Source organism: Ranitomeya imitator, chromosome 1 (genome assembly GCF_032444005.1).
Source record: "Ranitomeya imitator isolate aRanImi1 chromosome 1, aRanImi1.pri, whole genome shotgun sequence".
In the NCBI taxonomy this organism is placed as follows: Eukaryota; Metazoa; Chordata; class Amphibia; order Anura; family Dendrobatidae; genus Ranitomeya; species Ranitomeya imitator.
In genome coordinates, this window is record NC_091282.1 from 1,049,416,091 (window position 1) to 1,049,441,369 (window position 25,279).

Sequence of the window (25,279 nt, forward strand, 5' to 3'; positions counted from 1 at the left end):
ATTTTTATGCTCCTCCACCTACATTTTCTCTGCTTTTTGTTCTTCAGTTGTTGTTTATATGTGTGCACTTGAATAAAAAAAAATGTTTGAAAAACGTCTATTATAATTATTGTTATTTTCTGTAGAAAAATAAGAAAAGCAGAAAAAAAACAATCAAAAGCATTACTGTTGGATCTCTCAATAATAATACATTACAAAAAATATAATTATTAATAAATAACCAGAAATGAAACTCTAAAAATAAACGAAAACAAGCAAGGAGTCAAAATGACTCCTTTCAGTAGTTCTAGGCGGGGTCACGAGTCCAGTAGTCCTAGTGTTAAATCTCCCTTTTTTTTGGGGGGGGGGGGGGGTGGAGACTGCAACAATACTCAGGCGTAGTGAATTACACTACACAATGTAAGTGGCAGAACGTGGCTGGAAGATGTACGACAAACTAAAAGAAATGTGACGTAGATCCACTTAGTGCCAATTTAAATCTCCCTTTTTTGTGGGGAGACTGCACCAAAACTCAGGCCCAGTGTATTACACTACACAATGTAAGTGGCAGAACATGGCTGGAAGATGTACGACAAACTAACAGAACTGTGACGTAGATCCGCTTAGTGCCAATTTAAATCTCCCTTTTTTGGGGGGGAGACTGCACCAAAACTCAGGCCCAGTGTATTACACTACACAATGTAAGTGGCAGAACATGGCTGGAAGATGTACGACAAACTAACAGAACTGTGACGTAGATCCACTTAGTGCCAATTTAAATCTCCCTTTTTGGGGGGGGGGGTAGACTGCAACAAAACTCAGGCCCAGTGTATTACACTACACAATGTAAGTGGCAGAACATGGCTGGAAGATGTACGACGAACTAACAGAACTGTGACGTAGATCCACTTAGTGCCAATTTAAATCTCCCTTTTTTTGGGGGGGGGGAGACTGCAACAAAACTCAGGCCCAGTGTATTACACTACACAATGTACAGTAAGTGGCAGAACGTGGCTGGAAGTTATACGACAAACTAACAGAACTGTGACGTAGATCCACTTAGTGCCAATTTAAATCTCCCTTTTTTGGGGGGGAGACTGCAACAAAACTCAGGCCTAGTGTATTATACTACACAATGTAAGTGGCAGAACGTGGCTGGAAGATGTACGACAAACTAACAGAACTGTGACTTAGATCCACTTAGTGCCAATTTAAATCTCCCTTTTCTAGGGGGGAGACTGCAACAAAACTCAGGCCCAGTGTATTACACCACACAATGTAAGTGGCAGAATGTGGCTGGCTGATACACGACAAACTAACAGAACTGACGTAGATCCACTTAGTGCCAATTTCAATCTCCCTTTTTTTTGGGGGGGGGGAGACTGCAGCAAAACTCAGGCCCAGTGTATTACACTACACAATGTAAGTGGCAGAACGTGGCTGGAAGATATATCAAAAAATACAAGGGCTGTAGTACAATTTCAATCTCCCTACAATGATCTCAGGACAAGTATGGCAGCAATAAAAAGGACTGCTGCACACAAAACTGTGGACAAATAAACAAGAGAACTGTGCAGAAAGGAGCAAAAGGATTTTTGCTTTTAAAAAAGCAGCTGGTTTGCACAGCGGCGTACAAACAGCAATGCACCTATCAGGGAGCTTTATAGGGCAGCCTAATAAGCTACAGCGCTGATGCACAAAAATATAAACTCCACTGTCCCTACAAAGAAAAGGTGGTGTTGGACAGTGGAAATCGCTACAGCACAAGCAGTTTCGGGGTTAATCTTCCCTCCCTAACTATATCCCTTCTTCTGATGAAGCTGCAGCAACCTCTCCCTATGCTAAGGTTGGCAGAAGTAAGATGGTGGTCGGTGTGCACGCCCCTTTATAGCCCCTGTGACGCCGCAGAAAGCAAGCCAATCACTGTCATGCCCTTCTCTAAGATGGTGGGGACCGAGACCTATATCATCACGCTGCCCACACTCTGCATCCTCCTTCATTGGATGAGAAATTGCACTGAAAATGTTATACGAAACGCGACTTTGGCGCGCTGATCGCCGACCTCATGGCCGTTCCCACACTAGGATCGGGTCGGGTTTCACGAAACCCGACTTTGCCGAAAGTCGGCGACTTTTGAATTTGTCCGATCCGTTTCGCTCAACCTTGGTCACTAGCATCCTCCTCCACCTCATCTGCTGACCTCATGGACTGGCGGACTGGGGGTTGACAGTAAGTGGGGTCTACAACCTCGTCATCATCATCCTGTGTGTTCTCACACCCGTCGTCCTCAGAGCCAACCTCTTCCTGCCCCGACCGAAAAGTCAAGTTTTCGTTCCAATCAGGTATCTCAGTCTCATCATCATCTTCCTCATTGTCTCCACCAATGGGAGCTACAGTTTGGGAACAAGGATCTACAATATGCTCAGAACCTTCTTCATCTGGGCCTGGAACCGACTCACAAAGATTCTGGGCATCAGTGCAGATCATTTCCTCGTCTGGATTCACAGAAGCTCTGGAGCTGACCTCTGATTCTTAGGCTATAGTATGCGTAAACAGCTCTACAGACTCAACCATGTGTGTTACCCCATGCTCAAACGGGCAGCTGGAGACTTGGGAGCTGTGAGGAGGCAAGTGCGATTGGGGTGACAACTCTGAGGACTGGAGTAGTTGTGATGTTGAAGTTGACATGCAGGAGAGCCCACTTGAACGAGCACTTGATATCCGATCAAGCACATGCTGTTTTTGTGCCTCATCTGGAATTTTTGGCGATGCTTGTAGCGATGGTCGTAAGAAAGGGATCATATCAGATTGTCCACGAAAAGAAGTAGACATCTTACTTTTGCTGGAAGATGGTCTTTCTTCTGCAGATGTTACTGTTGCTTTACCACCTACCCCACGGACACAACCTATTTTCCCTTTCCAACATGCCTATTCACCTTTCCACTAGCAGCAGGCCTTTTGCCACTCATTTTAGTGCTTAACTAATTGGCAACTCTGTATCTGTACTTGTTTGCACAACAACCGATGGATGAAAACCGAGCAGAACTGATTGTCCAAACTGTGGTACTAGGCCCAAAACTAATAACTGGATTAAATGCAGTGAAAATTGAGATACACAGGTGGTATAGTTTGTTTCACAGGCGGGCTACTCTGCTGACGTGCAAACACTGCTCCTAGGCCCTAAACTATTAACTGGATTAGATGCAGTGAAAATAGAGATACACAGGCGGTATAGTTTGCTTAACAGGCGGGCTACTCTGGTGTTGTGCAGACACTGCTCCTAGGCCCAAAACTAATTACTGGATTATATACAGTGAAAATTGAGATACACAGGCGGAATATTTTGTTTCACAGGCGGGCTACTCTGCTGACGCACAGACGCTGCTCCTAGGCCCTAAATTATTAACTGGATTAGATGCAGTGAAAATAGAGATACACAGGCGGTATAGTTTGTTTCAGAGGCGGGCTACTCTGCTGACGTGCAGACACTGCTCCTAGGCCCAAAACTAATTACTGGATTAGATGCAGTGAAAATAGAGATACACAGGCGGAATAGTTTGTTTCACAGGCGGGCTACTCTGCCGACGCACAGACACTGCTCCTAGGCCCTAAACTATTAACTGGATTAGATGCAGTGAAAATAGAGATACACAGGCGGTATAGTTTGCTTCACAGGCGGTCTACTCTGCTGACTTGCAGACACTGCTCCTAGGTGCAAAACTAATAACTGGATTAGATGCAGTGAAAATAGAGATACACAGGCGGTATAGTTTGTTTCACAGGCGGGCTACTCTGCTGACGTGCAGACACTGCTCCTAGGCCCTAAACTAATAACTGGATTAGATGCAGTGAAAATAGAGATACACAGGCTGTATAGTTTGTTTAACAGGCGGGCTACTCTGCTGACGTGCAAACACTGCTCCTAGGCCCTAAACTATTAACTGGATTAGATGCAGTGAAAATAGAGATACACAGGCGGTATAGTTTGTATAACAGACGGGCTACTCTGCTGACGTGCAGACACTGCTCCTTGGCCCTAAACTAATAACTGGATTAGATGCAGTGAAAATAGAGATACACAGGCGGTATAGTTGGTTTAACAGGCGGGCTACTCTGCTGACGTGCAAACACTGCTCCTAGGCCCTAAACTATTAACTGGATTAGATACAGTGAAAATAGAGATACACAGGCGGTATAGTTTGTATAACAGGCGGGATACTCTGCTGACATGCAGACACTGCTCCTAGGCCCTAAACTATTAACTGGATTAGATGCAGTAAAAATAGAGATATACAGGCAGTATAGTTTCTTTCACAGGCGGGCTACTCTGCTGACATGCAGACACTGCTCCTAGGCCCTAAACTAATAATTGGATTAGATGCAGTGAAAATAGAGATATACAGGCGGTATAGTTTGTTTAACAGGCGGGCTACTGTACTGATGTGCAAACACGGCTCCTAGGCCCTAAACTATTCACTGGATTAGATGCAGTGAAAATAGAGATACACAGGTGGTATAGTTTGTTTAACAGGCGGGCTACTCTGGTGTTGTGCAGACACTGCTCCTAGGCCCAAAACTAATAACTGGATTAGATGCAGTGAAAATAGAGATACACAGGCGGTATAGTTTGTTTAACAGGCGGGCTACTCTGCTGACGTGCAGACACTGCTCCTAGGCCCTAAACTAATAACTGGATTAGATGCAGTGAACATAGAGATACAGAGGCGGTATAGTTTGTTTCACAGGCGGGCTACTCTGCTGACGCGCAGACACTGCTCCAAGGCCCTAAACTATTAACTGGATTAGATGCAGTGAAAATAGATATACACAGGCGGTATAGTTTGTTTCACAGGCGGGCTACTCTGCTGATGTGCAGACACTGCTCCTAGGCCCAAAACTAATAACTGGATTAGATGCAGTGAACATAGAGATACAGAGGCGGTATAGTTTGTTTCACAGGCGGGCTACTCTGCTGACGCGCAGACACTGCTCCAAGGCCCTAAACTATTAACTGGATTAGATGCAGTGAAAATAGATATACACAGGCGGTATAGTATGTTTCACAGGCGGGCTACTCTGCTGATGTGCAGACACTGCTCCTAGGCCCAAAACTAATAACTGGATAAGATGCAGTGAACATAGAGATACAGAGGCGGTATAGTTTGTTTCACAGGCGGGCTACTCTGCTGACGCGCAGACACTGCTCCAAGGCCCTAAACTATGAACTGGATTAGATGCAGTGAAAACAGAGATACACAGGCGGTATAGTTTGTTTCACAGGCGGGTTACTCTGCTGACGTACAAACACTGCTCCTAGGCCCTAAACTATGAACTGGATTAGATGTAGTGAAAATAGAGATACACAGGCGTTATAGTTTGTTTCACAGGTGGGCTACTCTGCTTATGTGCAGACACTGCTCCTAGGCCCAAAACTAATAACTGGATTAGATGCAGTGAAAATAGAGATACACAGGCGGTATAGTTTGTTTCACAGGCGGGTTACTCTGCTGACGTACAAACACTGCTCCTAGGCCCTAAACTATGAACTGGATTAGATGCAGTGAAAATAGAGATACACAGGCGGTATAGTTTGTTTAACAGGCGGGCTACTCTGCTGACGTGCAGACACTGCTCCTAGGCCCTAAACTATGAACTGGATTAGATGCAGTGAAAATAGAGATACACAGGCGGTATAGTTTGTTTCACAGGCAGGCTACTCTGCTGACGTGCAGACACTGCTCCAGGCCCTAAACTATTAACTGGATTAGATGTAGTGAAAATAGAGATACGCAGGCGATGTAGTTAGTTTCACAGGCGGGCTACTCAGATGACTATCAGACAATGCTTCTAGCCCAAAAGGATTGGCTGAGCTAGATTGCACCAAATGCTGTGACAAACACTTGCACAGCACTGGCACAGACCTGCCTGGCAATCAGTGCTATGAACTGCTGCAACCTACCCTGAAAAGGGCTGATATTACAACTAGTCTTCACTCCTCCCAACTCCCTAAACCTATCTCCCTGACAATTCGCTCCAAAAAAACACTCTTTGTCTGTATAGCGGCCACAGCAGCAGCGGTGCCGTCTAACACTAAGCTGCAGCAGTGAGGAAATGGTGGCGACGGGGCAAATGGCTGGTTCTTATAGGGCAAGGACATGTGACATACACAGCCAATGACACATGCCCTTGCTTGTGTGCATCACATGCACATTGCTGTGTGTGTGCGCACTGCTGATAGGCTGAGAGACTGCACCGCCCCACTAAATGCGGGAAAGAAAAAAAAAATGGAGATTGGCGTTATTTCAGCACAGATCTTTTTCCCCCCACCCACTATACACTGGAACAGTCTCTTAACAATGATAAACAGTTTTAATGTGCAAATCACAGAAACTCGAACAGCCGAATTTTAAGCAAATTGTTTGGGTTCGTCAAACGACTCGAACACCGCTCAAAACAGCTCGAATTTGAGATTGGCAAACAGTTCGCCTCGAACACCGCTCATCTCTAATCTTAATGTACTCTTTGTTGGCTTTATATCACCCCTTTTACGAGTGAAATTGAGACACTCTATCCCTTTAATGAAAGACCAAAGAACAAAAACTATCTGACGTCACCGAAAAAGTGGTCCAATGAGGTGACCTGCTCTGCTTTGTAGTCACGCCCAAGCCTACGTTGGGGTTTTGAGACTGGTCCTCCCCAATGCACTTAAGAAAAGAAAAGGACGACCTTGGTTTGGGAATTTACTGACTCCATTGCACCTGATAGAAAAGTTTTATTGATAGTACAGTTAAATTCTATGTGCAAATAATTTCAATGGCAAAAGAAGAATATTTCATATTTTTGATAGTTTTCATGATGGTAAACCTAATTAATAACTTTGTTAGATATATATATATATATAAGGGAAGAAGAGTTGCCTGGTTAACTGTAAAATTTGTTGAAATACATTTGAAAAAGAACTAGCATGTTTTAACATTGTATTTTACTCAGTTCCAGCCCAAGGACGTGCTGTGTTTAACGGGGGGGGGGGGGGGGGTATGTGGTGCCCCTGAGGTCTGGTCACCACAGTCAGAGGTACTGCAGCTCATCCAGAGGTGTGAGACTCCGCTCTCGGGTAAGGAGAGGGCACTAATCGGGACTCCACACCAACATCCAACACCACAACACTCCATTCAGGGCATCAGGGTGTATCCTAAGGGAGGATGGTCTCATCCCAGTCTGGAGAGGGTAACTAGGTAGAGGGTGTGGGTGGAGCCAGTAGTTAGGGGAGGAGCTAATTAGGAGTTAACGTAGTCAGCCAGAGAAGAGGAAGAGATGACACAAAGCTAGGAAGGATAGCTAGTACTAGAGAAGAGAGAGAGAGAGAGAGGATTCAAAAAGATATAAATAAACTGGAGCAGTGGGCAGCAACAAACAGAATGGTTTTTAACAGGAAAAAATGCAAAGTACTACATCTAGGCAATAAAAATGAAAAAAACATATACAGAATGGGAGGAATAGGGCTAAGCAACAGCATATGTGAAAAAGACTTGGGTATACTAATAGATCACAGACTGAACATGAGTCAGCAGTGTGATGCAGCAGCAAAAAAGGCAAATACAATTCTGGGATGAACCAACAGAATCATACAGTCTAGATCACGCGAAGTCATTATTGCCCTCTACTCCTCTTTGGTCAGACCTCATCTGGAATACTGTGTCCAGTTTTGGGCACCACATTTTAAAAAAGACATCAACAAACTTTAGCAAGTTCAGAGATGAGCGACCAGAATGGTGACCAGTCTGCAAACCATGTCCTATAAGGAACGGCTACAGGATTTGGGAATGTTTAGCTTGCAAAAAAGAAGACTGAGAGGAGACTTAATAGCTGTCTACAAATATCTTAAGGGCTGTCACATTGTAGAAGGATCACCTATATTCTCATTTGCACAAGGAAAGACTAGAAGCAATGGGATGGATCTGAATGGGAGGAGAATCAGATTAGATATTAGAAAAAACTTTTTGACAGGGTGAGCAATGAGTGGAACAGGCGGCCATGAGAGGTGGAGAGTTCTCCTTCCATGGAAGTCTTCAAGCAGAGGCTGGACAGACATCTGTCTGGGATGATTTAGTGAATCCTGCTTTGAGAAGGGGGTTGGACACGATGACCCAGGAGGTCCTTTCCAGCTCTACCATTCTATGATTCTATAATTCTATGATAAGTGAGACGTGCTGAGAAGGAGCTCCCTGCGAGAGGGAGCTAGAGAGAGAACGAAGCTTCAGAAGCAAGAAGGGGTCCTAGGGTCACAGGTAGTGAGCAATCCACCCGTGTTCCACTCTGACCATCGCCAGGTGGAGAGACCAGGTCGCAGTGGGGAACTGGTCCCCAAGACTAGTGGAGGACTACAAGACCCAGCTAGCCAGCCGGAGGCTGCGACATCTGCATGTGCTGCAGTCACATCCAACACATTCACTGAAAAGGCAGCCACATAGGATCCAGGGGACCAACAGAGAGTGTCGCCTGACAAGATCTGAGGCTGCTGAATTGGGACACTGTGTGCCTTGCAGGGCAGAAGGGTGAGAGCCAGCGCAGCGAGACAGCCAGGAAAGGAACATAGAAAGGGGGTTGTGGAAGGTGCACCCAATGTACTTGAGAGCTGGCTGGACTACAGATCTGGAAGAGACAGCACCCTGGCTGGGGACTACAACTAAGAACTGTGAGTAAACATGTGGAAACTGCACCCTGCTGTGTCACCTGCCCTGCACTTCAACCACCATCATCACCCTTTAACACCATCACTGGCCTGGGGTGCAGCTCTAAATGTGGAGATCTGTAACAACACTGCTGCGTCACCATCAGCCCCAGCGGTCTCTTCAAGCAACGTCGGCTAACATCTCCTATTTGCCAAATATCACATGTAGCGTCACAAACAATTCCCCTTTTCCCATAAACTGTATTCCCCTTTTCATCATCACTCTTTTATTGGATGCCCAGGGCCACGGACCGGGACACTGCTACCGTGACACATCCCTTTAAGAACTGGCCCGGTACCGAGTATCCCCACGGCCCTGGCTGGTGCTCCAATAGCATTCTGACAGAGGTGATGCCCTCACAGAGCAACCCACTGCCTCGAGGAATTTAACTTTATTTCCTCTGTCAGAATTCGGTTTCCAGTCATAAGGGGTAGCAATGGCACGGTTTCATTCACTGTTCTGTGTACAGAGAGAATCAGCTGTAACTTGCTCCAAGCACTGACTGACAGACAGACCTTTTGATGTTCCTGCTGTTTGTCAGTACCGAGGGCGCGGTTATTACTGCGTCACCTGCACTGCAGTCCAACCACCATCATCACACATATACACATAGAGAAAGCAATATTGTATTAAAACTCATAGAAATTAGTGTTGTGTGTGCATGTATACAGTGTATATATACATACATATATAGTGTCACTTTATGGGGTAATAACTCTGGAACGCTTCAGCGTATCCCATTAATTCTGAGACTGTTTAATCGTGCCATATTGTACTTCATGATAGTAGTACCATTTATTCGATATACCGTATATACTCGAGTATAAGCCGACCCGAGTATAAGCCGACCCCCCTAATTTTGCCACAAAAAACTGGGAAAACTTATTGACTCGAGTATAAGCCTAGGGTAGAAAATGCAGCAGCTACCGGTGAATTTCAAAAATAAAAATAGATGCTCCATACCGTTCATTATTGCCCCATAGATGCTCCATATACAACTGTGCTATATAGAATGCTCTGCACCGTTGATTATGGCCCCATAGATGCTCCTTATAATGCTGTGCCATATATGCTCTGCACCTTTGATTATTTGGCCCCATAGGTGCCCCTTATAATGCTGTGCCCCATATATGCTCTGCACCTTTATGGCCCCATAGATGCTCCTTATAATGCTGTGCCCCATATATGCTCTGCACCTTTATGGCCCCATAGGTGCTCCTTATAATGCTGTTCCCCTTATATGCTCTGCACCTTTACGGCCCCATAGGTGCTCCTTATAATGCTGTGCCCCTTATATGCTCTGCACCTTTATGGCCCCATAGGTGCTCCTTATAATGCTGTGCCATATATGCTCTGCACCTTTATGGCCCCATAGATGCTCCTTATAATGCTGTGCCCCATATATGCTCTGCACCTTTATGGCCCCATAGGTGCTCCTTATAATGCTGTGCCCCTTATATGCTCTGCACCTTTATGGCCCCATAGGTGCTCCTTATAATGCTGTGCCCCTTATATGCTCTGCACCTTTATGGCCCCATAGGTGCTCCTTATAATGCTGTGCCCCTTATATGCTCTGCACCTTTATGGCCCCATAGGTGCTCCTTATAATGCTGTGCCCCATATATGCTCTGCACCTTTATGGCCCCATAGGTGCTCCTTATAATGCTGTGCCCATTATATGCTCTGCACCTTTATGGCCCCATAGGTGCTCCTTATAATGCTGTGCCCCATATATGCTCTGCACCTTTATGGCCCTATAGGTGCTCCTTATAATGCTGTGCCCCTTATATGCTCTGCACCTTTATGGCCCCATAGGTGCTCCTTATAATGCTGTGCCCCATATATGCTCTGCACCTTTATGGCCCCATAGATGCTCCTAATAATGCTGTGCCCCTTATATGCTCTGCACCTTTATGGCCCCATAGGTGCTCCTTATAATGCTGTGCCCCTTATATGCTCTGCACCTTTATGGCCCCATAGGTGCTCCTTATAATGCTGTGCCCCATATATGCTCTGCACCTTTATGGCCCCATAGGTGCTCCTTATAATGCTGTGCCCATTATATGCTCTGCACCTTTATGGCCCCATAGGTGCTCCTTATAATGCTGTGCCCCATATATGCTCTGCACCTTTATGGCCCTATAGGTGCTCCTTATAATGCTGTGCCCCTTATATGCTCTGCACCTTTATGGCCCCATAGGTGCTCCTTATAATGCTGTGCCCCATATATGCTCTGCACCTTTATGGCCACATAGGTGCTCCTTATAATGCTGTGCCCCATATATGCTCTGCACCTTTATGGCCCCATAGGCGCTCCTTATAATGCTGTGCCCCTTATATGCTCTGCACCTTTATGGCCCCATAGATGCTCCTTATAATGCTGTGCCCCTTATATGCTCTGCACCTTTATGGCCCCATAGGTGCTCCTTATAATGCTGTGCCCCTTATATGCTCTGCACCTTTATGGCCCCATAGGTGCTCCTTATAATGCTGTGCCCCATATATGCTCTGCACCTTTATGGCCCCATAGGTGCTCCTTATAATGCTGTGCCCATTATATGCTCTGCACCTTTATGGCCCCATAGGTGCTCCTTATAATGCTGTGCCCCATATATGCTCTGCACCTTTATGGCCCTATAGGTGCTCCTTATAATGCTGTGCCCCTTATATGCTCTGCACCTTTATGGCCCCATAGGTGCTCCTTATAATGCTGTGCCCCATATATGCTCTGCACCTTTATGGCCACATAGGTGCTCCTTATAATGCTGTGCCCCATATATGCTCTGCACCTTTATGGCCCCATAGGCGCTCCTTATAATGCTGTGCCCCTTATATGCTCTGCACCTTTATGGCCCCATAGGTGCTCCTTATAATGCTGTGCCCCTTATATGCTCTGCACCTTTATGGCCCCATAGGTGCTCCTTATAATGCTGTGCCCCATATATGCTCTGCACCTTTATGGCCCCATAGGTGCTCCTTATAATGCTGTGCCCATTATATGCTCTGCACCTTTATGGCCCCATAGGTGCTCCTTATAATGCTGTGCCCCATATATGCTCTGCACCTTTATGGCCCTATAGGTGCTCCTTATAATGCTGTGCCCCTTATATGCTCTGCACCTTTATGGCCCCATAGATGCTCCTTATAATGCTGTGCCCCATATATGCTCTGCACCTTTATGGCCCCATAGGTGCTCCTTATAATGCTGTGCCCCTTATATGCTCTGCACCTTTATGGCCCCATAGGTGCTCCTTAGAATGCTGCTGGTGCTGCCATAAAAAAAAAAAAAAATCACATACTCACCTCTCTTCTCAGGACGCCGGCGCTTTCAATAATTACCTGCTCCTCTGCGGCTCCGTCTCCAGCACTGACGCTCAGCAGAGGGCGCGCACTGACTACGTCACTGCGCCCTCTAACCTGAGCGTCATTGCTAGAGGACGCTGCAGACGGAGCCGGAGCGAGGAGCAGGTAATTATAGCGCTGCGCTCCCCTTACCTGCTGCGGCGCGGTCCCTGCAGTCCCTGGCTTCTCCGGCGCTGCAGCTTCTTCCTGTAATTGAGCGGTCACATGGGACTGATCATTTACAGCAATGAATATGCGGCTCCTCCCCTATGGGGGTGGAGCTGCCTATTCATTTCTGTAATGAGCGGTGCCATGTGACCGCTCAGTGCAGGAAGAATCTGCAGCGCCGGAGAAGCCAGGGACTGCAGGGACCGCGCTGGGAGCAGGTAAGTATGACTACACAGCCCCCGCTCCCCCTCCCCTGCTGACACCCGGGTATATGACTCGAGTATAAGCCGAGAGGGGGACTTTCAGCCCAAAAAAATGGGCTGAAAATCTCGGCTTATACTCGAGTATATACGGTAACTTGCATGTATTTGTAAAAATATCAAAAATTTTGCTAACATTTTGAAAATTTCACAACTTTTAATGTTTATGACGTTAAAGCAGACAGCTTTGGCACACAAAATAATTAATAAATAACACTTATATCTAATTTACATGTACGTAATTTTTTAAACAATTTTTTGTTGTAAGTGAAAAGGGTTAAAAGTTAAACAGCAATTTGAAGTTTATATTTTTGAACAAAATTTACAAAACCAACTCATATTTAAAGTGACTTTGGGGGGGGGGGCAAAAAATTGACAGAAAATGACCAAAAACTGACACATTCTAAAAATTGCACCCTTCAAAGTCCTCAAAACCACATTCAAGAAATGTATTAACCCATACTGTTCTTCACATGAATTAGTGCAAAGTGGAAGTAAAAATGAACGTTTTACTTTTTTCTCCGAAAAATGTTATTTTAGCCTTAACATTTGCTGTGCAATTTCTCCTGAGTACCCAAATATCTCATATGTTGTGGAAAACTACTGTTTGGATACATGGCAGGGCTTGGAATAGAACGAGCACCGTTTGACTTTTTGAATGCAAAAATGGCTTGAATCAAGAGCAGATGCCATGTCTTGTTTGGAGAAATGCTGATGTGCTTAAACATTGGTAACTCCCCATTTTGGAAACTAGATCCATCTAGGAATGTATCTGGATGTGTGGTGAGCATGTTGTACATCCAGGTGCTTCCCAGAACTTTATAATGAAGAGCCATGACAATTAAAAAAAATCTAATTTTCCCCACAAAAATGTTTTTTCAGACCCAAATTTTGCATATTTACAAGGGTAACAGGAGAAAATGCACCATGGAATTTGTTGTGCAATTTCTCCTGAGTATGCTGATACCCAATATGTGGGGGAAAACTACAGTTTGAGCGCACTGTTGGGCTCGGAATGGAAGGAGTGCCATTTGTCTTTTTGAAAGCAAAATTTGTGGAATCGTTAGCGGATACCAGTTCGCGTTTGGAGAACACCTAATGTGCCTAAACAGTGGAAATCCCCCACAAGTGACCACATTTGGAAACTAGACCCCAGAAGGAATTTACCTAGACTTGTGGTGAGCATTTTGAATTCCCTAGTGCTTCACAGAAGTTTATAATGTTGAACTGTGAAAATAAAAAATAAAAAATTTCTGAAAAAATGTTGGTTTTGCTCCAAATTTTTCATTTTCACAAGGGTAATAGGAGCAAAATGGGCCATACAATTTGTTGTGCAATTTCTCCTGAGTATGTCGGGAAATGGGGGGATAACTACTTTTGAGGCACAGTGCAAAGCTCAGAAAGGAAAGAGCACCATATTATAGGTAGATTAGCTCCAGCGCCATGGGTTGTAAACTTCTTGATTATGTTGCACACTGTGGACAAAGCAACATCAAGATCTATGGAGATAGACTTGTAACCTTGAGATTGTTCAACAATTTTGGTTTTAAAGTCTGACTCCTCAGACATTTCTCTTCTCTTCTTATTGTTCTCCATGCTTAGTGTAGCTGGAGCACCCGCTATGGCCGTGGGGTACTCGGGTCGGGTCCGACGACAGCAGTGACCCAGTCCCTGGCACTGGGCGTCCAATAAAAGTCAGTCAAAGGGGAAAATAAAGTTTATAGGGGGTGTGTATTTGTGATGCCACCCGTGGCAAAAAGAGATGGACGACACTGCGGATGAGGTCCACTGGAGTGGTTGGTGACGCAGCTGAGATGTTACAGCTCTCCATGGGTAGAGCTAGATCCCAGGGCAGTTAAAGTGTTAAAGTCAATGATGGTCTGATGTAGTGCAGGGCAGGAGATGCAGTAATAATTCTGAGGACACAGCAGGGTACAGTTTCTACACTCACAGTTCTTAGACGCAATCCCCAGCCGGGTGCTGTGTCCTCTGGGTCTGTGGTCCAGCCAGCTCTCAGGTAAATTGGGCCCACTTTCCCGAGACTCCCTTTCGTATGTTCCTTCCCTGTTCATCTCTTTCTGCACTGGCTTCACCCTCCTGCCCTGTGCTTCACACACAGTGTCCCAAGCCAGCTGCCTTGGGTCCTGTCAGGCAACCATCTACTGGTCCACCTGGACCTGGTGGAAGGCACATGTGGTGTCGAAATATGTCGTCCATAAGGGATTGAATGTATGCAATATTGTTACTAAAGAAATCTGGAACTTTTTAATGGATAAATAAAAGGTATATTTTACTCTACCATTGGACTGATCGCTGGAGAAACAAAAAGTTTTTTCTTTATTTATCTATAATATAAGGCTGGAAGCATCACTCTGTCCAAAGCCTTTATAGACTGCGCAAGTGCAAGCTGGGCCCCACAGAGTGACGCAGCCCAGGAGATCGCGGTATGCGTAAGCACTGAACGCACACCGCGATCTCCAACGGAGAAGCAGGGACGTGCCAGGAGAGTGAGTATAAGCTATATTCACCTGGCCCTGATCCAGCGCTGCGTGCCGCTCCATCTTTCGGGTCCTCTGCCTGTGACGTTCACAGTTCAGAGGGCGCGATGACGCGCTTAATGCGCGCCGCCCTCTGGCTGAACAGTCACAGCCAGAGGACCCGGAACACGGAGCGGCACGCAGAGCTGGACCAGGGCCAGGTGTTGTGAATTCCGTTCTGGAGCTCCCTCCTGTGGTGGCTAATGGTATTTTTGTGAGTTCTGCCCTTGGGCTCCCTCTGGTGGTTTCGAGTGGAACTGCTGCTCCTTTAGGTAGCTGTAGCAGCTGCCTTCACTAATCGCCTTGCCTGGGTTTGTTATTTAAACCTGCTCTGGGCTTTAGTCCATGCCTGCTGTCAATGTTCTTGGTTGGATTTGGTTCTCTCCTTGGAATTTTCATATGGCCAGTGCAAAAGATAAGTTTTTGCTAGTTTTTGTTTGTCCATTTGTTTGGACTCTATTGCTTTGCAAATATGTCTCTTTTTGTCCAGCTGGTCACTATGTCTTATTCAGGCTAGCTGGAAGCTCTGGGAAAGCAGATTTGCCCCTCCACACCATGAGTCGGTGTGGAGTTCATTTTTGTAAACTCTGCGTGGATTTTGTAGTTTTTTATTCTGACCGCACAGTATCCTTTTCTCTCTGTCTATCTAGTTTAGTATTGGCCTCCTTTGCTGAATTCTGATTTCATTTCTATGTACGTCATTTCCCTCTCCATTCACAGTCAATATTTGTGGGGGGCTATCTTTCCTTTTGGGGGTTTTCTCTGAGGAAAGATAGCTTTCTATTTCCTTCTTTAGGGGTAGTTATTTCTTAGGCTGTGAAGAGGTGTCTAGGGAGAGTCAGGAACATCCCACAGCTATTTCTAGTGTTGTTGTTAGGATTAGGGACTGCGGTCAGTAGAGATAACACCTTCTCAGAGCTCGCTCCATGTTGCGTTTTAGCCACCAGGTCATATCAGTGTGGCCTCTTAACCACCAGGTCATAACAGTACAGCAGGCCAGAAATGAATTAAATGCATCTCAAAAGAAGGAAAAGAAAGTTCTGAACCATTTTTTTTTCTGTGCTCTGTTCTGTCTTTTTTTTCCTCTTGATATCTGGGTGGTGCTGGATATATGCTCTGGTATGGAGGTTCAGAGTTTGTTTTCTCGTGTGGATCAACTTGCTGCAAGAGTCCAGAGTATCCAAGATTATATTGTCCAGACTCCGGCTCTAGAGCCTAGAATTCCTACTCCGGATTTGTTTTTTGGGGACAGATCCAAGCTTTTGAACTTTAAAAATAGCTGCAAATTGTTTTTTGCTTTGAAACCCCGTTCTTCTGGTGATCCCATTCAGCAAGTAAAAATCATCATATCCTTACTGCGTGGTGATCCTCAAGACTGGGCTTTTGCTCTTGAAACAGGGGATCCGGCATTGTTGAGTGTGGATGCATTTTTTCAAGCGCTCGGATTGTTGTATGACGAACCTAACTCAGTAGAACATGCTGAGAAAACACTGTTGGCCCTGTGTCAGGGTCAAGAAGCGGTAGAGTTATACTGCCAGAAATTTAGAAAATGGTCTGTGCTCACTAAGTGGAATGAAGAGGCTCTGGCTGCTATTTTCAGAAAAAGTCTTTCTGAAACCCTTAAAGATGTTATGGTGGGCTTTCCTACGCCTACCGGTTTGAGCGAATCTATGTCTCTAGCCATTCAGATTGATCGGCGCTTGCGTGAGCGCAAGGTAGTGCACCATATGGCAGTGTCCTCTGAGCAAAGTCCTGACTCTATGCAATGTGATAGGATTTTGACTAGAGCAGGAAGACAGAAATTCAGACGTCAGAATGGCCTGTGTTTTTACTGTGGTTATTCTGCTCATGCTATTTCTGATTGCCCTAAGCGTACTAGGAGGGTTCCTGGGTCTGCTACCATTAGTACTGTACAGCCTAAATTTCTCTTGTCTGTTACCCTGATTTGCTCATTGTCGTCTTTCTCTGTTATGGCATTTGTGGATTCTGGTGCTGCCCTGAACTTAATTGACTTAGAATTTGCCAAGCGCTGTGGTTTTTCCTTGGAACCTTTTCAGAGTCCTATTCCCTTAAGAGGGATTTATGCTACTCCATTGGCCAAGAATAAACCTCAGTATTGGACTCAGTTAACCATGTACATGGCTCCAGCACATCAGGAAAATATTCGCTTTTTGGTGTTGCATAATTTGCATGATGTTGTTGTGCTGGGTTTTCCATGGTTACAGGTACATAACCCAGTGCTGGATTGGAGATCTATGTCTGTAACTGGTTGGGGTTGTCAGGGGATACATAGTGATATTCCTTTGATGTCCATTTCCTCGTCCCCTTCTTCTGAAGTTCCTGAGTTTTTGTCGGATTTCCAGGATGTATTTGATGAGCCCAAGTCCAGTTCTCTGCCTCCTCATAGGGACTGCGATTGTGCCATTAATTTGATTCCTGGCTGTAAGTTCCCTAAGGGCCGACTTTTCAATCTGTCTGTGCCAGAGCATGCCGCTATGCGGAGTTATGTAAAGGAGTCCTTGGAGAAGGGGCATATTCGCCCGTCTTCGTCACCGTTGGGAGCGGGATTTTTTTTTTGTTGCCAAGAAGGATGGCTCCTTGAGACCCTGTATAGATTATCGCCTTCTCAATAAGATCACTGTCAAATTCCAGTACCCTTTACCTTTACTTTCTGATTTGTTTGCTCGGATTAAGGGTGCCAGTTGGTTTACTAAAATCGACCTTCAAGGGGCGTATAATCTCGTGCGTATTAAACAAGGTGATGAATGGAAAACAGCATTTAATACGCCCGAAGGCCATTTTGAATATCTTGTGATGCCATTCGGGCTCTCTAATGCTCCATCGGTATTTCAGTCCTTTATGCATGATATCTTCCGGAATTATCTGGATAAATTCATGATTGTGTATTTGGATGATATTTTGGTTTTCTCCGATGATTGGGAGTCTCATGTAAAGCAGGTTAGGATGGTATTTCAGGTCGTTCGTGCTAATGCATTGTTTGTGAAGGGGTCTAAGTGCCTCTTTGGAGTTCAGAAGGTTTCTTTTTTGGGTTTCATTTTTTTCCCCTCGGCTATTGAAAAGGACCCTGTTAAAGTCCAGGCCATTCATGATTGGACTCAACCTACCTCTGTAAAGAGCCTTTAGAAATTTTTGGGCTTTGCCAATTTTTATCGCCGCTTTATTGCTAAGTTTTCTAGTGTGGTGAAGCCTCTGATCGATTTGACGAGGAAGGGCGCTGATGTGGTGAATTGGTCCTCTGCGGCTGTTGAGGCCTTTCAGGAGCTTAAACGTCGTTTTACTTCTGCCCCTGTGTTGCGTCAGCCAGATGTTTCTCTCCCTTTTCAGGTTGAGGTTGATGCTTCTGAGATTGGGGCAGGGGCCGTTTTGTCTCAGAGAAATTCTGATGGCTCTTTGATGAAACCGTGTGCTTTCTTCTCCAGAAAGTTTTCGCCTGCTGAGCGTAATTATGATGTCGGCAATCGGGAGTTGTTGGCTATGAAGTGGGCATTTGAGGAGTGGCGACATTGGCTTGAGGGAGCCAAGCATCGCGTGGTGGTCTTGACTGATCACAAGAATCTGATTTACCTCGAGTCTGCTAAGCGGTTGAATCCTAGACAGGCTCGGTGGTCTCTGTTTTTCTCACGTTTTGATTTTGTGGTCTCGTATATTCCGGGTTCTAAGAATGTGAAGGCTGATGCCCTTTCTAGGAGTTTTTTGCTTGATTCTCCGGGAGTTCTTGAGCTGCCTGGGATCCTCAAGGAGGGGGTGATTCTTTCTGCCATCTCCCCTGATTTGCGGCGGGTACTTCAGGAGTTTCAGGCTGATAAACCTGACCGCTGTCCTGTGGAGAAATTGTTTGTTCCTGATAGATGGACTAGTAGGGTAATTTCTGAGGTTCATTGTTCGGTGTTGGCTGGTCACCCTGGGATTTTCGGTACCAGAGATTTGGTGGCTAGGTCCTTTTGGTGGCCTTCCTTGTCGCGGGATGTGCGTTCGTTTGTGCAGTCCTGTGGGACCTGTGCTCGGGCTAAGCCTTGCTGTTCCCGTGCCAGCGGGTTGCTTTTGCCTTTGCCTATTCCTGAGAGGCCCTGGACGCATATTTCCATGGATTTTATTTCTGATCTTCCTGTCTCTCAGAAGATGTCTGTCATCTGGGTGGTTTGTGACCGGTTTTCTAAGATGGTCCATTTGGTGCCGTTGCCTAAGTTGCCTTCCTCCTCTGATTTGGTTCCATTATTTTTTCAGCATGTGGTTCGTTTCTAGGTTTTGGCGGTCCTTTTGTGCTAGAATGGGCATTGATTTGTCTTTTTCTTCAGCATTCCATCCTCAGACAAATGGCCAAACGGAGCGAACCAATCAGACCTTGGAAACCTATTTGAGATGCTTCGTGTCTGCTGATCAGGATGATTGGGTGACCTTTTTGCCGTTGGCCGAGTTTGCCCTTAATAATCGGGCTAGTTCTGCTACCTTGGTTTCGCCTTTCTTTTGTAACTTTGGTTTTCATCCTCATTTTTCTTCAGGGCAGCTTGAGCCTTCTGACTGTCCTGGTGTGGATTCCTTGGTGGACAGGTTGCAGCAAATTTGGACTCATGTGGTGGACAATTTGATGTTGTATCAGGAAAAGGCTCAGCGTTTTGCTAACCGTCGTCGGTGTGTTGGTCCCCGGCTTCGTGTTGGTGATTTGGTCTGGTTGTCTTCTCGTCATGTTCCTATGAAGGTTTCTTCCCCTAAGTTCAAGCCTCGCTTTATTGGGCCTTATAAGATTTCTGAAATTATCAATCCAGTGTCTTTTCATTTGGCCCTTCCAGCTTCCTTTTCCATTCATAATGTGTTCCATAGATCCTTGTTGCGGAGATATGTGGTACCTATGGTTCCCTCCGTTGATCCTCCTGCTCCGGTGTTTGTTGAGGGGGAATTGGAATATGTGGTGGAGAAGATTTTGGATTCTCGTTTTTCGAGGCGGAAGCTTCAGTATCTGGTCAAGTGGAAGGGTTATGGCCAGGAGGATAATTCTTGGGTTGTTGCCTCCGATGTTCATGCTGCCGATTTGGTTCGTGCTTTCCATTTGGCTCGTCCTGATCGGCCTGGGAGCTCTGGTGAGGGTTCGGTGACCCCTCCTCACGGGGGGGGGTACTGTTGTGAATTCCGTTCTGGAGCTCCCTCCTGTGGTTGCTAATGGTATTTTTGTGAGTTCTGCCCTTGGGCTCCCTCTGGTGGTTTCGAGTGGAACTGCTGCTCCTTTAGGTAACTGTAGCAGCTGCCTTCACTAATCGCCTTGCCTGGGTTTGTTATTTAAACCTGCTCTGGGCTTTAGTCTATGCCTGCTGTCAATGTTCTTCGTTGGATTTGGTTCTCTCCTTGGAATTTTCATATGGCCAGTGCTTGTCTGCAAAAGATAAGTTTTTGCTAGTTTTTGTTTGTCCATTTGTTTGGACTCTATTGCTTTGCAAATATGTCTCTTTTTGTCCAGCTTGTCACTATGTCTTATTCAGGCTAGCTGCAAGCTCTGAGAAAGCAGATTTGCTCCTCCACACCGTGAGTCGGTGTGGAGTTCATTTTTGTAAACTCTGCGTGGATTTTGTAGTTTTTTATACTGACCGCACAGTATCCTTTTCTCTCTGTCTATCTAGTTTAGTATTGGCCTCCTTTGCTGAATTCTGATTTCATTTCTATGTACGTCATTTCCCTCTCCATTCACAGTCAATATTTGTGGGGGGCTATCTTTCCTTTTGGGGGTTTTCTCTGAGGCAAGATAGCTTTCTATTTCCTTCTTTAGGGGTAGTTATTTCTTAGGCTGTGAAGAGGTGTCTAGGGAGAGTCAGGAACATCCCACGGCTATTTCTAGTGTTGTTGTTAGGATTAGGGACTGCGGTCAGTAGAGATACCACCTTCTCAGAGCTCGCTCCATGTTGCGTTTTAGCCACCAGGTCATATCAGTGTGGCCTCTTAACCACCAGGTCATAACAGCCAGGTGACTATAGCAAGTGTCGAGGACCTGAGCTAGCGGCGACTCCGGCACCTGACCCCAACAGCGCGCCGGTGTCCCCGCCTGCTCAGGCCCCCCAGCACTCGGCGCCCAGCGACGATAGGTGAGTATGTTATTTTTTTTTATATATCGCAGCAGTATACGGGGCATATACTATGAAGCATCTTATGGGGGACATCAACATTTATGGAGCAGTGTACAGGGCATATACTATGGAGCATCTTATGGGGGCCATCAACATTTATGGAGCAGTGTACGGGGCATATACTATGGAGCATCTTATGGGGGCCATCAACATTTATGGAGCAGTGTATGGGGCATATACTATGGAGCATCTTATAGGGGCCATAAACCTTTATGGAGCAGTGTACGGGGCATATACTATGGAGCATCTTATGGGGGCCATCAACCTTTATGGAGCAGTGTACGGGGGAATATACTATGGAGCATCTTATGGGGGCCATAAACCTTTATGGAGCAGCATACGGGCATATACTATGGAGCATCTTATGGGGGCCATCAACCATAATGGAGCAGCATATGAGGCATATACTATGGAGCATCTTATGGGGGCCATCAACCATAATGGAGCAGCATACGGGACATATACTATGGAGCATCTTATGGGGGCCATCAACCATAATGGAGCAGCGTATGGGGCATATGGATGGGAGCAGCAAATTACAGAACGGTGGCGCAGGATGGGAGCAGCACATGACAGAACGGGGGCACAGGATGGGAGCAGCACATGACAGAATAGGGCAGCACATGACAGAACGGGGGTGCAGGATGGCAGCAGCACATGACAGAACGGAGGTGCAAGATGGCAGCAGCACATGAAAGAACTGGGGTGCAGGATGGAAGCAGCACATGACAGAACGGGGGCGCAGGATGGGAGCAGCACATGACAGGATGGGGGCGAAGGATGGGAGCAGCAAATGACAGAATGGAGGCGCAGGATGGGTGCAGCACATATCAGAATGGAGGCGCAGGATGGGTGCAGCACATGTCAGAGTGGGGGCGCAGGATGGGAGCAGCACACGTCAGAATGGGGGCGCATGATGGGAGCAGCACATGACAGAATAGGGCAGCACATGACAGAACGGGGGTGCAAGATGGCAGCAGCACATGACAGAACGGGGGTGCAGGATAGAAGCAGCACATGACAGAACGGGGGCGCAGGATGGGAGCAGCACATGACTGGATGGGGGCGCAGAATGGGAGCAGCAAATGACAGAATGGAGGCGCAGGATGGGTGCAGCACATGTCAGAATGGAGGCGCAGGATGTGAGCGGCACATGACAGAATGGGGGCGCAGGATGGGTGCAGCACATGACAGGATGGGGGCGCAGGATGGAGCAGCACATGACAGGATGGGGGCGCAGGATGAGGCAGCTCATGACAGGATGGGGACGCAGGATGGATCAGCACATGACAGGATGGGGACGCAGGATGGAGCAGCACATGACAGGATGGGGACGCAGGATGGAGCAGCACATACCAGGATGGAGACCATATACCAATATAAATGCTCGCCACCCGGGCGTAGAATGGGTTCAATAGCTAGTAAATATATATACATATATATATATAATTTGATGCACGCTTCTTTCATGGAATTAACAGCTGCTTTTGAGGCCCCCTACCATATGTCAGGTTGACCTTGAACATATTTGTGAAACACTTTTGAAACGTATTAATAATTCTGAATTGTGAAATTGTAAGTAAAAAATAGTTACATTAAAAATATGTCACTTCTCATTACCAATTTCAAACTTGCAACAAAGTGACAGGTTGACAATGCAAGGTAATGAATTTCTAAGATGATTTTTTATGCAGAAATCATTGCTGGTTATAATTTCATATTTTAAGAAACTAAAATCTATTAGAATACATTTAGACCCTCTGAGAAAAGTGATATTTTCTAAGCTGCAGGGTATGCGTTAATACTGAAACAATTATTGATTATTTAGGTTTTTGCTGACCACAATTTACAGTCCCATTACGTTGCACATCATTAATTTTACAGATGTTAATGAGTACTGACCTTGACACTGCATTCTGGACTGAAATACACTTGCATTAGGTAACAGCTTGCATTATTTTTTGAATGAAAGTGTCATCCTATGTATCATTATTAGTGATGAGCGAGCATGCTCGTCATTACTCGTTACTCGCTTGAGAATCAGTGTGCTCAGGATGCTCGTTACTCAGTGAGAATTTTTTTAATGCTCGAGCAGTAGCCGCCTCACATGTTTGGCGCTTTTTAGGCAGTCAATGAACATATGGAGATTGCCTGCCAGTCTCTGTAATGCCATAGCCATCTTGGTTGTGGCATAACTGTGATTGGCTGGCCGCATGGCGTCATTGGGTCTATTTAAGACCAGTGATGCTATGCTCGTCACACAGTACCTTGGAAACAGGCAGAGTAGGGAGAGGTGCTGATGAGAGAGGGACAGAATTGTAGCTGCGTATTAGCCAGGGATTCAATCACATTTACATTTATTTTAAGTACAACTTCTTAGGGTTAATTATAATATATAATAATACTGCTGTTAGCAGCACTTATGGAGAGATTGTGGTGAAGGTATAGTTTAGGGCAGGATATCGTGAATTGCATGTTCTTTATACTGCAGCCTGCAAGTCATACCAAAGCCCCTTCTCAGCGTTAATAATAATTATCTTTTGTTCTTAATCCTGCAAATTGTTCTGAGCAGGGAAATAAAACACAAAAAATTTGGTTACAAATAGCATTCCTATATTGAAACTGAAATCTTATAAATCAATCTGTAGTGGACACATTTTGTTGGCATTGTAATACTATTTGCAATTTTTTCTCAGCAGGGATATATCATACGTAATTTAAAATGGGCAAGGCACATTTGAGGGATGGGGAAGTGGACGTGATGCTGATAGTGAGTGCAGAGGTTGAGGACGTGGGCATGGAGCACAACAAACACTCACATAATGTCAATCTTGCTTCTGTCCCACTTTGTAGGGGGTACGAAACACCGCTCTTGAAGCCAGACAGTGTGAAAAGCTTGTTGAAGAGATAGCAGATAATGCTTCCAATCACTTTGCCAGCACCACCCTGTCTACCACTCGTCAGCTGTGATTCTGGACCACATAAACCTCACCCTGATTCTCCTTCCTCCCACCATGCCGAGTGCCCGGAGACAAGTGATCCTACTCTTGGACACTTTGAAGAGCTGTTCACATTTCCATTTGTAGATTCTGGCCTCTCGTCCTGCCCATTTCAAGAGGGAGATGAGGAGATCACATGTAGGGATGCCCAAATATTTGAGTAGCCATGCTCACAAGAAGGCAATGGTGGGAAAAATCCAATTACTGTCGTTAGAGCAGGATGATGATGAGTCACAATTGCCAACAAGTGGTGTTGTTATGTCAGCAAGTCAGAAGGAGGACAAGGGTGTGAAAGTGGAAGACAAGGGAGTGGATGATGAAGTCACTGTCCTAACCTGGGAAGGTGTCATGCAGAGCAAGTACAGCAGCTCATCGGGCTAGGGATCTACAGAAGCACAACATGCAGAAACAGCCAGTGGGGTGGCCAGAGACACAAGGCGGGCAACTGTTCCCCAGAACCAACACGGGTTTAGTTGCCAAGTCAAGGTTTAGGTGTTCCCGAGTCTGTCACTTTTTTAAAGACAGTCCAGTTGACCCATTAAAGGCCAATTTCAACATCTGCCATGTCAGCAACAGCACGGGCAGCACAACTACCAGCCTGACCACCACCAGCATGCTCAGTCACATGCAAGCAAAGCACCCCCCAACTACTTGGGCTGAACATCAGGGTCTTGTGTCTGTGGCTGACACCGCTGCCTCTTCCCCTGTGCTACGTGAGCGCCAATCTCCTGTCCATGAAGTAGGCGAAGATGCCTTCCACCCTGCTCCTGTCATTGCACACTTGCAGGCACGTCCACATCCTTTTCCTACTGCAACGTTCAGTTGTCCCTACCCCAGTCCTTTGAACGCAAGTGTAAATATGCAGCCACCCACCTACAGGCTACAATACTAAATGGTCACATTTCTAGACTGCTTGTCCTGGAAATGTTGGTGTTTAGACTTGTGGAGACAGAACCTTTCCGCAACCTCATGGAGGCAGCCTTCCCTCGGTGCTCGGTCCCCAGCTGCCACTATTTCTCCCGGTGTTCAGGGACAGTTTTCTCAGACCCTCCCAGTGCCCAGGCCCTAATGTGTGGGGTACACTGACAAGAAGGGAAAAGTATTCGAAGATGCTGAGGTAGTACCTTTCCA